Genomic DNA, 13,523 nt, shown 5'->3' on the forward strand with positions numbered 1-13,523 from the left:
GTAGGGCTCGCTGCGCCGCGCCCGGGGACACCCGCCCGAGGACACCGCGAGGCGACGCTGATGCCCAGGTCGCGCCGGGGCCCGGGGAGCGGCGCCTCATCTCCCAGCCAGGGAGCCCCAAGGCGGCGGAGGGAGGGCAGCAGGTGGAGTATACGGGAAGCCTGGGCGCGCCCCCGGGGCCCGGCGAACTGGGAAAACGTCGCTCTCTCTCCTCTCGCAGTCCTGGGTGGCCCCGCGGCACTGGTGCAGCGGGCAGGCGCCTGGGGAAGTTCCAGGGAGAAACTAGAAGTGGAGTGGCAGGGAGGAGTCCCGCAGGGACAGCTCTGCAGAGAAGCACCAGTAGGGGGCGGTGTGCTCCAGGACCGAAACACAGGCTGCCTTTCAAAGCCCGCGGCTTCTGCATGCGGATGGGAGTGAGGCCTGGACTGATACAGAAAACTGTGTTAATCCTGGTTCTGTCGCCAACTAGCTGGGTGGGTTGGAACAAGTTACTTCACCCTCTCCGAGCTTTGTTTTTTGTTTTTTTGTTTGTTTGTTTGTTTGTTTCTTCCATCTGTATGATGAGGGAGTGTGTTCATTTTTACCTCTTAATGTCCCTTCTGGTTCTGACCACCAATGAATGAATGCTTTTCCAAACTGTGTCTTAGAAAAAATGCACCCTCTCTCTCCCTTTGCACCTGTGATCCATCTAATAATTCCCTTTTCAGAATATTTTATGCTCTTTCTCACCTACCTCCCCTGTCTCCTCCGCCCCAGCATTTTGTTTGGTTTTTACGAAGATTGGAATGCCCTTTTCTGCTAACACCCTTTTACCCTTCCAGATCCAACTCAAACCTCCCATCTATAACACTATCCTGCATCCTGATATTACATTTTTGTTGTTGTTGTTATTGCCTGTGTCCTTCATTAGAATGTAAACTCCATGAAGACAGGGAATTTATTTTGTTTTCATTGTTTCCCCAGATTCACTTGACACATAGGAGACTCTCATAGTTGCTGATAAATGCACTTACCTACATGCAGATTATCACCTTCCTTCCCGGTGTCCCCGTAACACTTAATTCCTCTAACATAGCATTTACCAATCTTATTTTGTAATTATCTCTTTACTTGTCTGCCTTTCCACTAGAATCTGAGTTCTTTAATGGCAAGAATATTTTCTTATCTCTGTATACAAGCTTAATGCCTAGCACAGTGCCTGTATCCTGGCTTGTGTACAGTATTGGCTGAATGAATGAATGAATGAGCCTGTGGCTAGGCACACAGAATGGTGTTCAACATTAACTATCATTCTTGACTGGAAGCTCTAGGAGAATAAAAGTGTTTGTGGCTACATTTTGATGTTTCCAGAAAGGATCAGAAAACTCATAAAAAAGACGTATTTACAACAGATCTCTCTTTTTTATGTTGAATTTTGACTTCCTGTGTTTACATTATCTTCACTGTAGTAGAGCCAGAGAGTTCCTAGAGTTCAGGATGCTGCCACATTGTAGATATATACTTCAGGGTATTTGGGAGTGGGAAAATAAACATTAATTAGTAAAAGTGTAGTGAGATTGGAATGGAAATTTTATGGGAAGGATTTCAAATAGCTGAAGAAAAGTTGACTCTTGGCAGATAACTTTTTTAAAAAGTTCAAATTCTTCACACATTTTATCTGGAATATTTTGGCAATGTGATTGAAGTGCCATTGATAATGCACACATAATTCTTGGTCCCCTCCAGAGGAGCATTCAGCTTCTCCTACTGAAAAAAGTCTTTATTCTCAGTGGGTCATTCCAAGAGAAAATGGGAGGGGATGTGACAGAAGAGAAGGGTGGAGATGGGAAAGTTGTCTTCCTACTGGGTGGACCAGATGGGCTGTTGAGTTATATTACTACTAGTGCAGAAAGGCACAGGGTAGTGCCACTAAAATGGTTTATAAAAAAAGGAAAAAAGTGAAACCCACACTCTATCATGTGATGTAGAGAAACTGAGATAATGAGGGGGGAAAGGAGTCTGTAAAATAATGTGAAACATTGCCTATATGGGGCCCAATGTGCATCTCTGCTGAGTTGCTTGTGTTTTTACTGGTTTTGCTGTCCTGGCTGATACAGAGACATTGGCTGTTGGGGCTTCAGACCCAAGGAAATGAAGACAGCGAAGAAGAAGCCTTATCTTTGGGAAATAAACTTATGAGGGCTGAATTTTCATGGAAAATGCCCAGGATAGACCCAAGGACCTCCGATATATAATGACTGGTCCTCATGGAAACAAAGGCAAGATCTATTTCTCCCTCCCGGAGACTGGCTGCAGATTGCCAACAAAGGAATAGACTAGGAGGTATCTGCAGATCCTCTGCCTTATGTCCCTTGGTTTAAAATTCTTCTTGCTTTTTATACTTTAATTAAAAAACAAAAACAAAAAAGCCTCAGCATCCCTAATGAAGAGACAGAATTGTTCTCATGCAATCACAAGTTCTCTGAGGAAAATTATTAAAAAAATAGTAACACCTCCTCTCCCTGGATGTGGTTCTGAAGTTCTGCAGTCAGAGGAAAGCTGTAAGTGTGGACAACCCTGCGTTCATCTGACCGGTTGACTGAGCAAATAATGCCGGTTCTGGGGCTCAGAACCATTCACACAGATGAAGAGTTCTCTTTCAAGTGGAAGGCAGGAAGATAATGGCTGGGGAGCACTTGGTAATTTATTCGATATGGAATAAAGGGAGAATAAAACCTGACTATTTTATGGTATCCTGTAGTTTCAGCCTAATGTGACCACAAAAGGAAAAGGAAGAGAAGAGAGGAGGGAGGCAGCCTACATTTTACAGTCGCTGGTAGGTACGCTGTTGAACATGATGGACAGCTGAGGTTGAAGGAGATATATATGGCCTGTGGTGGAGCTTGGGAAGGGTAGTACTTGATATTCAGTGTTAAGGTTTCCATTTGTTCATTATAATTCTGTCAGTAAGGCATTTTTTTTTAATGTTAAAAAAAGAGTGAAGAAAGAAAATTTAAGAAATGGAAATTCAAGATTGCCCCTGGTGTGGCAAAATATACCCTTCAGTGTCAAACCTTATCCCCTAGAATGATAATTAGGCTCTGTAGAAGGATGGGAGCTAACACGTATAGCATACCAGGGACCTTGCTTGGTTGTTGATAAAAGTAATCACAGTTAGTCCTCATAACAGTGGGAAATGATGATAACAGTAGGTAATACTCATTGAGCACTTTTTATGTGCCAGACTCAGTTCTAAGTGCTTAAGATTTATTAACTAATTTAATATTCATCACAACTGTTTGGGTAGGCATTTTTAGTATCCTCAATTTACAAATGAGTAAAGTGAAACATGGAAAGGTTAAACAGCTAGAAAATCGCAGAGCTAGGATTCAAACCCAGGTAGGCTAGCTTCAGAACTACAACATAGAGTTTAGCTTCCACATTACATTTCTTTAATTTTTACACTGTACACCCCATTTTAAGATGAAGTAACTGAGGTTTAGAGAGATAAGTGGTGTATCCAGTGTTTAAAACCAGTTCTGTCTTGATCACAAAGCTGATATTCAACACAGAGCTATTCCCCCCTACAATCAAGCCAACTAGGTAATACCCTTCAAAACAGGTATCTTGGGAAGTTACATACTTATCTCAGAGCTGCACCATCTTTTCTTTTTTGGAAATTATTTAAATGCCAATTTATAAGCCAAAAGATAAAATTGGACTTACTACTGAAGAGCCGCATATTGTTCTTGAAATCAGGTAGTGTGAGTGCTCTAACGTTCACCTTTTTTGTCTATTCCAGGTTCTTTGTCTTCTCATATATAAAATTTAAAATAAACTTAAAATTTTCTTTTTTTTTTTTTAAATATGTTTTGTTTTCCACAGGGATTATTTTTTAAAGTTTTGGTCAATGGGATGAAAACAGAAATGTCAAGTTCAATTTTCAGGAAGTATCATTAATAGAAGTGAGGAGGTACTAAGGTCTGAATGTTGGTGTCCCTCAAAATTCATATGCTGAAGTCGTAACCCCCTAAAGGTAATGATATTAGGAGCTTGAGCCTTTGTGAAATGCTTAAATCATGAGGATGGAGCACTCATTAATGGGATTAGTACCCTTACAAAAGATTCTCCAGAGAGATCCCTTGCTCCTTCCACCATGTGAGGACACAGAAGGCACTGGCTATGAACCAGGAAGAGGGCCTCCCTAGAATGCAACCATGCTTGTGCCCGGATGTTGGACTTCCAGCTTTCAAAACTGAGAAAAATAAATTTCTGTTGTTTACAAGCTACGCAGTTTGTGGTATTTTGTTATAGCAGCCAAAATGGACTAAGACAGAGGTGAGCCCTTTTTTGGTTCTTTCTTTTCCCTGAAGGCTGAAGTGCTGATAGGATAGCTGAGTTCACACAGCCATGTTTAACCCTGATGTTGAAAGAGCCTGAATCCATGACTCCCTGGAGCCTCTGAGCCTGCCCTGGATCGCCTACCTACAGATTTCTTTTATATGACAGAAAAACAAATAATATATCAATTAGCCACTAATATTTTGATTTATGTGAGCCTCAGCCAATGAAAATCCTAATTAACATTCTGGTCATCAAATTGGGGAGTAAAAGAGTCTCATTATCTTGTAGTAAAACCACCTACACCTAGAACTGTATTACTTAGCAGCCTGCCAGCAACCACTCCATCTTACGCTATAGATAAAGAGTGCTACGTAAATTAGCCCTAACCCTAATATAGGCAAACCTCGTTTTATTGTGCTTTGCTTTATTGCACTTCCAAGATATAACATTTTTTATAAATGGAAGGCTTGTGGCAACCCTACATCCAGCGAGTCTATTGGTGCCATTTTTCCAATAGCGTTTACTCACTTCGTATCTCTGTGTCACATTTTGGCAATTTTTGCAATAATTCTGTTCAAATTTTTTTCATTATTATTATATTTGTTATAGTGATCAGTGATCAGAGATCTTTGATGCTTCCACCGCAGTTCTTTTGGGGTGCCACGACCATGCCCATATGCGATGGCAAACAACTGATAAATGTTGTATGTGTTCTGACTGCTCCACCAACTGGCCATTTCCTGCCTCTCTCCCTCTCTTCAGGTCTACCCATTCCCTGGGACACAATAACATTGAATTTAGGCCAATTAATAACCCTACAATGGCCTCTAAGTGTTCAAGTGAAAGGAAGAGTCACAAGTCTTTCACTTTAAATCAGAAGCTAGAAATGATTAAGCTTAGTGAGGAAAGCATGTCGAAAGACAAGACAGGCTGAAAGTTAGGTCTCTTGTGCCAAACAGTGAGCCAAGCTGTGAATGAAATGGAAAAGTTCTTGAAGGAAATTAAAAGTGCTACTCTAAAGAATACATGAATGATAAGGAAGCAAAACATCTTCATTGATATGGAGAAAGCTTCAGTGGTTTGGATAGATCAAACCAACGATAACATTCCATAGTCCAAAACCTAATCCAGAGCAAGACCCTAACTCTCTTCAATTCTATGAAAGCTGAGAGGGGGGTGAGGAAACTGCAGAAAAAAATTTTGAAGCTAGCAGAAGTTGGTTTATGAGGTTTAAGAAAAGAAGCCGTTTTCCATAAGGTAAAAGTGCAAGGTAAAGCAGCGAGCGCTAATATAGAAGCTGCAGCAAGTGATCCAGACCATCTAGCTAAGATAGTGAAGGTGGCTACACTAAACAACAGATTTTTAAAGTAGATTAAACAGCTTTATATTGGAAGAAGATATCGACTAGGACTTTGAGAGCTAGAGAGGAGAAGTCAGTGCCTGGCTTCAAAGTTCGAAAGGACAGGCTGACTCTCTAGTTAGAGACTAATATAGCAGGGGAGTTTAAGTTGAAGCCAGTGCTCATTTACCATTTCAGAATTCTGAAAATTCTAGGATTCTTAAGAATTATGCTAAAGCTACTCTGCCCGTACTGTATAAATAGAATAACAAAGCCTGGATGACACCACATCTGTTTACAACATGGTTTACTGAATCTTTTGAACCCACTGTTGAGACCTAATGCTCAGAAATATTCTTTCCTAAATATTACTGCTCATTGACAATGTACCTGGCCACCCAAGAGCTCTGATTAGGATGCACGAGATTAATGTTGTTTTTATGCCTGTTAACACAGCATCCATTCTGCAGCCATGGATCAGGAGTAATTTTTACTTTCAAGTCCTCTTATTTAAGAAATACATTTTGTAAGGCTATAGCTGCCATAGATAGTGATTCCTTTGATAGGTCTTGGCAAAATAAATGAAAAACTTGCTGGAAGGGATTCACCATTCTAGATACCATTAAGGATATTTGTGATTCACGATAAGAGGTCAAAATATCAACATTAACAAGAGTTTAGAGAAGTTGATTCCAACCCTAATGAATACCTTTGAGGGGTTCAAGACTTCAGTGGAGGAAGTAACTGAAGATGTGGTAGAAATAGCAAGAGAACTAGAATTAGAACTAGAGCCTGAAGATGTGACTAAAGTGCTACAATCTTATGATAAAACTAATAGCTGAGGAGTTGCTTCTTATGGGTAAACAAAGAAAGTGGTTCCTTGAGATGGAAACTACTCCTAGATGCTGTGATTGTTGAAATGACAACAAAAGGATTTAGAATATTATGTAAACTTAGTTGGTAAAATAGTGTCAGGATTTGAAAAGATTGACTCCAATATTGAAAGAAGTTCTACTTTGAGTAAAATGCTATCGAACAGCATCACATGCTACAGCGAAATCATTCATAAAAGGAAGAGTCAATTGATGCAGCAAACTTCACTGTTGTCTCATTTTAAGAAATTGCCACAGCCACCCCAACCTTTAACAACCACCACCCTGATCACACAGCAGCCATCAACATCAAGGCAAGACCTTCCACCAGCAAAAAAAATTATGACTTGCTGAAGGCTCGGATGATGATTAGCATATTTTAGCAATAAAATATTTTTAAATTAAGGTATGTACATTGTTTATTAGACATAATGCTATCACACACTTAAAGGACTACGGTATAGTATAAGTGTAACTTTTATATGCACTGGGAAAGCAAAAGATCTGTGTGACTCACTTTATTGTGAAATTTGCTTTATTGTGGTGGTCTGGAACTGAACCCGGAATATCTCCAAGGTATGCCTATACTTCCTGAAATTTAGCTTGATTGAATCTATCCATAAAACCTCCCCCAGCCATCACTGCTAAGCAAAATTATGCCCTATCACAAAAGAACTTCCTCTAACTTAATGTTTTCATTCTCTTCTCCCTTATGCAGTCCTGAGTGATTCATTCATTCACTCACACACTCATTCATTCAACAAACATATATAAATGCCTACCTTGATGACTGTCTTAATCTGAATTCATCTTTGCAAAAATGTTAGATGAGGTGAGAGTTGCCTGAGACCTGCCACCAGACTCTAGATGACCCTCTTGCAAATCTATACCCTAGTTCCACTTCATCACTGTTTTGGCACTGCCTAAACATAAGAAAAAAATCAAAGCTAAGTGAACAATTCCTAGTACAGAGCTGAAAAGGCCCTTAGAGGCCACCTAGTTCCACTTTCTTATATTAATATAAGTGAACCAAGGCCATGACACTAGAGACATCCAAGGTTACAGAGATAGTGCCAAAGCTGGAACCTGGACTCAGATTTCCCCAGCCCTACCACGTCCTTTGTTCTTTCCTCGATCCTTATTTCCTTCATTCACACTTAACCCAAATACAAAGATTACATATCTGTTATTTTGATTAGAAAATTTTTAAAAATATATTTAAAAAACCATCCCACTTAGAGTCAGTGTCAAAGAGAGAAATTCCATTTGTCTTTGAATTTATTCTTAGTTTACTCGGAAGAGTGAATATGCCAGGCTGGGATCTTTTCTCTGGCCTTCAAACCCTCGGGACTGAAGACAATTAAGTCAGGTGAAAGTCACATGCTTACTTACAAGGTAGATTTTCAGTGCAAGTTTCTAGCCAAACGCATTTTGCCTAAGGTCAATTCTCAGAAATTCCTCTATTATTCCACCAGCCACTCTGTGTGTTACTGTTCTCTAAAACTGTGCCAGCAAAACTGAATTCTGGCAAGAACAAAAATATGTCTTTATTCCCTGTTTCAAGGTGATGCAACTGTCACCTCTAATAAGCTGGCAGTTTCCAGAAGAGAGCTCGTGCTTCCGACCTGTGACCCTGCTCTCCTGCTGTGGAAACAGCTGCCAAGCTCACAATTCATTCTGTCTTCTCAGGAAGAGGAATGAAAGCACTTTAAATTTTAAATAAAGAAAAAGAACACTTTCTTTTTTTTTCATTTCATTTACTTGTCATTTCTATTCCTAAATAATGGTTCAGGGACAGTATACCCTTAGTTTCCTTTTCACTGATTTTTTTTTTTTTAAGCAGACTATTTTTTGTGCCTTGGCGTTATTTTCAGAAACATTACGTGCCTATAATTCATACATCCTGAACTCAGTAACCGCAGGTGTCTTCTTGAAATACTAACTCTTAGTATTTTTTGGGGTCTCATGCGGCTTTGGAATAGTGACTTGGAACAACCTTTGGGTATTTAAACATGGACTCCAACCCTGCTATCTGGTCCTGGGGGTGGAAGGTAGGGAGAGTTCATCCACGAGTACTTTCTTTCCACTCTCTGACCCAGCAGGTTCTGGCTTTAGTCACTCCACTGAACAATGACAAAGCAGACAGGAAAACTGAAAGCTGGTATGAGTCCTGACAGCTTGGGTTGAAGGCACTTTAATTTGTGAAACTTAGAAATTAAAATCAGTATGCATGGTTCATTGTATAAAAATAAAATCATGGATATATATTAAAAAAAAAAAAAGCTCCTGTTCTCTGCCTGGGCAAAACAGAGTCTATGAAGGCTAAAAATGCTGCAAAAAAAGCAGAAGCAAACTTCAAAGAAAATCTCTAAAAAGAGACAAAGTAAATATAAAAAGTTCCTTAGGTTTGGAAGTTAAGATTGTCCTAAGAAGTCATGTGGAGACTTTATTTATTTATCTTAAGACATTTGTGAGCCTGACAGAGCTGCCAAGTTACGAGAATAAAACAGCCTTTTATTCTTAAGCAGGTTAAGTAAAAGGAAGAGTAAGCACAGGTAGAACAGAACATCAGAGTCACTCCTTCAGGAAGTCTGAATGTTTTCCATTTTCATACAGAGAAAGACCAAAATGTGCTAGAATGACTCTGCACCTGCAGATGATAATGCCAGGGCACCCATAGGCATGGGAGTTAGGATAGAGGAAATTAAAACTATCATACCTTGCCAGGTATGGTATATGTATAGATCAGTAGGGAGTGCTGTTATTTTGCTTTTTCCATGGTCCAGGGAGGGGACATGTCCAATTGGGATTTGGTTTGTATAGTCTTAGCTTTGAGTTTTTCAACTTTCAACTCACAAACTTTTTGTCTATGCTCAGATTTGTGACCCACATTGCTATTGAAACTGTAACCATTTTCTTGATTATCTGGGATTTTAAAAGGTGTGGGCAGCAGATGTGGGAGCCATAGACTCCATCTTTTGGCTCCCTAACACCTCCATGAATAGTCCCTGGGAGAAAGGAGGAGCTCTGATCCTACCTCTAGGACAGAGCAGGCATAGATGATCAGGGCAAGAAGGGAAGCAGGGGCTTGAGCAAGATGGAATGAATGTGAGAAATGGAACACCTGCATTGCCTGGATCAAACCACGCTGAAGGACAGTCATAGAGCGGAAGAGCTGAAAGGGTCCAATGCAATCATCCAATTCCAAATCTCACCTGATGCAGGAATCTTCTGTTCAAGATTCCTGACAAATGGTTGGCCAACCTCTGCTTATAAATTTCCAAAGATAATTCTGGTAGACAGAGTTGCAGCACTCAGATCCTTCTCCAAGAAAGGATTTAGCAACTCAGCTTCAAGGAATGTGGTTAGCTGATTATCTCCAGCTGTTAGTGTCTTCAGGGTCTGCCTCTGCTTTTGAGCGAGAACCGTCTTCCTTGGCAGTCCCCAGCCAATGCTCAGCTAGGTAGTAGTACAAAGGCCAGGTCATTTCTGCCCAGCATGGGGTCCCTCTCATAAGCAATCTTTGCTTTGGAGTGCTGCATTGGTCAGGCAGAGACTTAGTCCAGCCTGCATCACAGATCCTGATGCCTAATCTTGCTCTTGCTCCTTTTCCTTTCTTAGGTTTTAGTCCTCAGTAACCCTTAATACATGAAACACAGGGGATTTTTTAGGGTGTTGAACTAATATATGTGATACCATAATGGTGGGAACATGACACTACATATTTGTCAAAACCCATAGAACTTTACAGCACAAAAAGTGAACTTAATGTGTACAGATTAAAGAAAAATTATTTAGGAGATCAGGGGACCCCAGGATGGAAAGAAGACTGTGACAAAACAATCTGACTGTTACAAATGCATGAAACAACTTCACTGAAGGGGCCGAGGAGGAAAAGGTGCTGACCTAACTAACTGGAAATGACTGGAGTCCGTAAGACTAAAGGCAAAAGAAATTGTACATAAGCACTGTAATCTAACTGATAAAGTTGTTTCCCATGGGAGTAGATGTTAACAATTTTGATACCAGTATACATGCATATTGTAATTGAACAATGAAGTAAATGGATGGCAGATGGTGGGACCCACGTTTCTCATTGTGGAAATGGGAGGTTATAGATGAGCAAAAGGAGGTCTAAAAAGATCCATGTGGTAATGGATTAGAGTTGGAGACATCAGTATGAATTCACATTTTGCTTAATTTAGATTCAGATGGTTACATACAGAAATAGTTATAAATGTGTGTATATACACAAGTTGGTATATACATATAAACGTCCTGCTCTATCAGCTGAGAGGGCCTAGGAGCAACAGCATCTCAGTAGCAGCAAGCACACTTAGCACTTGCACCTTGGTTTTCAATACCATTTTTCAATAAAAGGAACCAGGGTTACTTGGAGAAATGATTGATTCTAGGAACTATAGGCAGGAACTATATAATGAGCCAAGAGCATCTTAAAATTCTAGAAAGTAAAGAAGTACTCAAAACAACAACAACAACAAACAAACCAACAAACAAAAGCAACACCAAAACCCACATTGGTGGGAGTATAACAAAGAGACACAGAAGCCATATGAAAGAATCCCCAATGGCCAAAGCTGGAACAAACTGAGCAATAAAATTAATAAGTTAGTATCGGACTATAACCTGAAGTACAAAATAATATGCAGGATTTTCTACTAATAAACATAAATGATTTAACAAATAAATAAATCAAGATAAGAGACAAATCTTTCATGAAGAATTCCAAATAATTTATGTAGATACTCCACCCTCAATGAGGCAATGCTTTACTCTCCATTCTTTAAGCATGGGCTGTGCCATAGTGTCTTCCTTCCGAACAGTACAGTATGAAAATAGGGGAAAAGAATGACTTGACAGTGGAGAAATCTGACAAACATTACCTCAGCCAGGTAATCAAGGTTAACACTAACAGTGACAAGCCATGTTGATAGTGTGTACCCTTGATATGACACAGTGAATTGGCTTTTACTTCTGTGGTCTTCCTCCCCAAAAAATATAACCTTAGTGTAGTCATGAGGAAAAATAAGATGAATCCCAACTGAGACATCCTACAAAATACTGGATCAGCAGTCTTCAGAACTTTCAAAGTCATCAAAAGCAAAGAAAGTCTGAGAAACTGTCAAGCCAAGAGTACTCTAAAGAGTCATGACTATAGATTTTTCTTTCTCTAATAAACAAAGCCACATGAATCAGTCAAGACCCTGGCAGGTAACACTCTCCAAGTCGAAAGTTTAATAAAGGGACTATTGACCAAAGTCTGAGTAAAGTTTGGGAGACCTCAAGAGATAGTACAGTTCTCCAGGGTTATACAGTGGGGAAGACTCTGCTTCTGTCTTAGGCCTAAAGGGTCAGGGGGATAGAGCTGTGTGGAGAGGGACATCTGACAGAAGTTATGGTCTTAGTCAGAAGATGCAACTAGCCCATGACAATCCAGCCAGAAAGGAGCAAGGGCAATAGATACCTTCAGATCACTCTCTTCAATCCCTCTGATTTTCCACCCATGGCTTCCATTGGCTGAACCTAACTGGAAGCCAAATGCAAAGGAACTATTCAGGTGAGCCTCCTGGGCACAAAGGAGAATGGAGAAGGATGGAGAGTGGCTTTGTAAGGGCAAATGGAAATATCCAGCACTCAAGAAGTTTTAATATCTTCTCAAGACCATCGACATAACAGATTGGTTTTGCGAGATAGAAGAGCCCTGGACCTTAGCTCTGTGACTTTGGGCAAGTCACTACTTCTCTAGGCCTCATTCTCCTCATCTGCAAAATGAAGAGTTTAGACTAGAAAGTCTCTGAGCTCTCTTTCAATCCTATAACACATGATTCTAGAAGCGAACTAAATGCCTTAACAGGCTATGGCTGATACGTGCCTAGAGTCCTGACAGCTGTTTATTTACTGAAGTATATGCAGCCTTCTTTTTTCCATGACGCATCTCTGCATCTGTGCAAGGCTGTGCAGTGCATGCTGGTTACTGAGCCACTCCATGGAAAGGAGCAGGCTGTACTCTCTCACCGATGCAGACATATCATAATCATGTTGGAAGAGGAAACTCGAGACTAGAAAATCAGCCTGGGCTCTGGGCAGCCACTTGTAGGAGGTGAAGAGGCAGGCAGAAAGGCAAGCCACTAACCCAATAGCCGGGTCACTAGTCAGTGGGCACGCCTGCTTGTTCCTGAAGAAAACTGGAAGGGGCCTCGGCAGCTGGCAGCAGTTGGTGCAGCCCCCAGGCTGGCCCAATAACTTGATTGACAAGCCCAGCAAAGGGTTGGCTGCCAGCAACCACACAGATGGTAATAATTAGCCAGAAAGTCAAACTATGGAAAGTTCCAAGGGTCCAGGGGAGCCCAACATTAAACAATGAACATATAAGCCATCCCCTGCTGCTTTGGGACATTTTATTCTGTATTGTGTCTGGTTTTTCAACTTCTGCATGCTTCTGTTTCTTGAAACCTCTTTTTGAAAGTAGAGGGTGAGGCTAAGGAAAAGAATATCCCTATTATCCCTCCAGGGATGAAAGTGCAGAAGGGATAAATCCCCTTCCCCCAAAGCCCCCCATAAATCTTGGGCAGCCTGGGATATACAACAGATTTCCTCCCTTTTTCTAACTCCATCCCTAGTCGTTAAGCTAGGACTCTCCATAATTACTGATGAGCCCCACATGGGTACTGGTTCATAGTGTGTGTAATTTGGGAAGAGGTGGGCATCTAAGAAGGATCTATATTCCAGAATCTTTATCCCCTCCCCTACAAACTGTTAATTGATTCCTAAATTCCATTGTCATCTTGTTTCCAGAATAAAAATAAATTTTTGTTGTAAACACACCCACACTTGGGAGATGAGCGCTTTAAGACAGTTCAGTGCAGTAAGGGCCTGAAAGGCCTTATCAGAGAAGAGGAAAGGGAGTCTGGATGAGAGAGGCTGAGAAGGTGGGTAGATAGGTAAAGGGCCACTGGGAAAAGAGAAAA

This window comes from Pteropus alecto, unplaced genomic scaffold (assembly GCF_000325575.1).
Source record: "Pteropus alecto unplaced genomic scaffold, ASM32557v1 scaffold24, whole genome shotgun sequence".
NCBI classification, from domain to species: domain Eukaryota; kingdom Metazoa; phylum Chordata; class Mammalia; order Chiroptera; family Pteropodidae; genus Pteropus; species Pteropus alecto.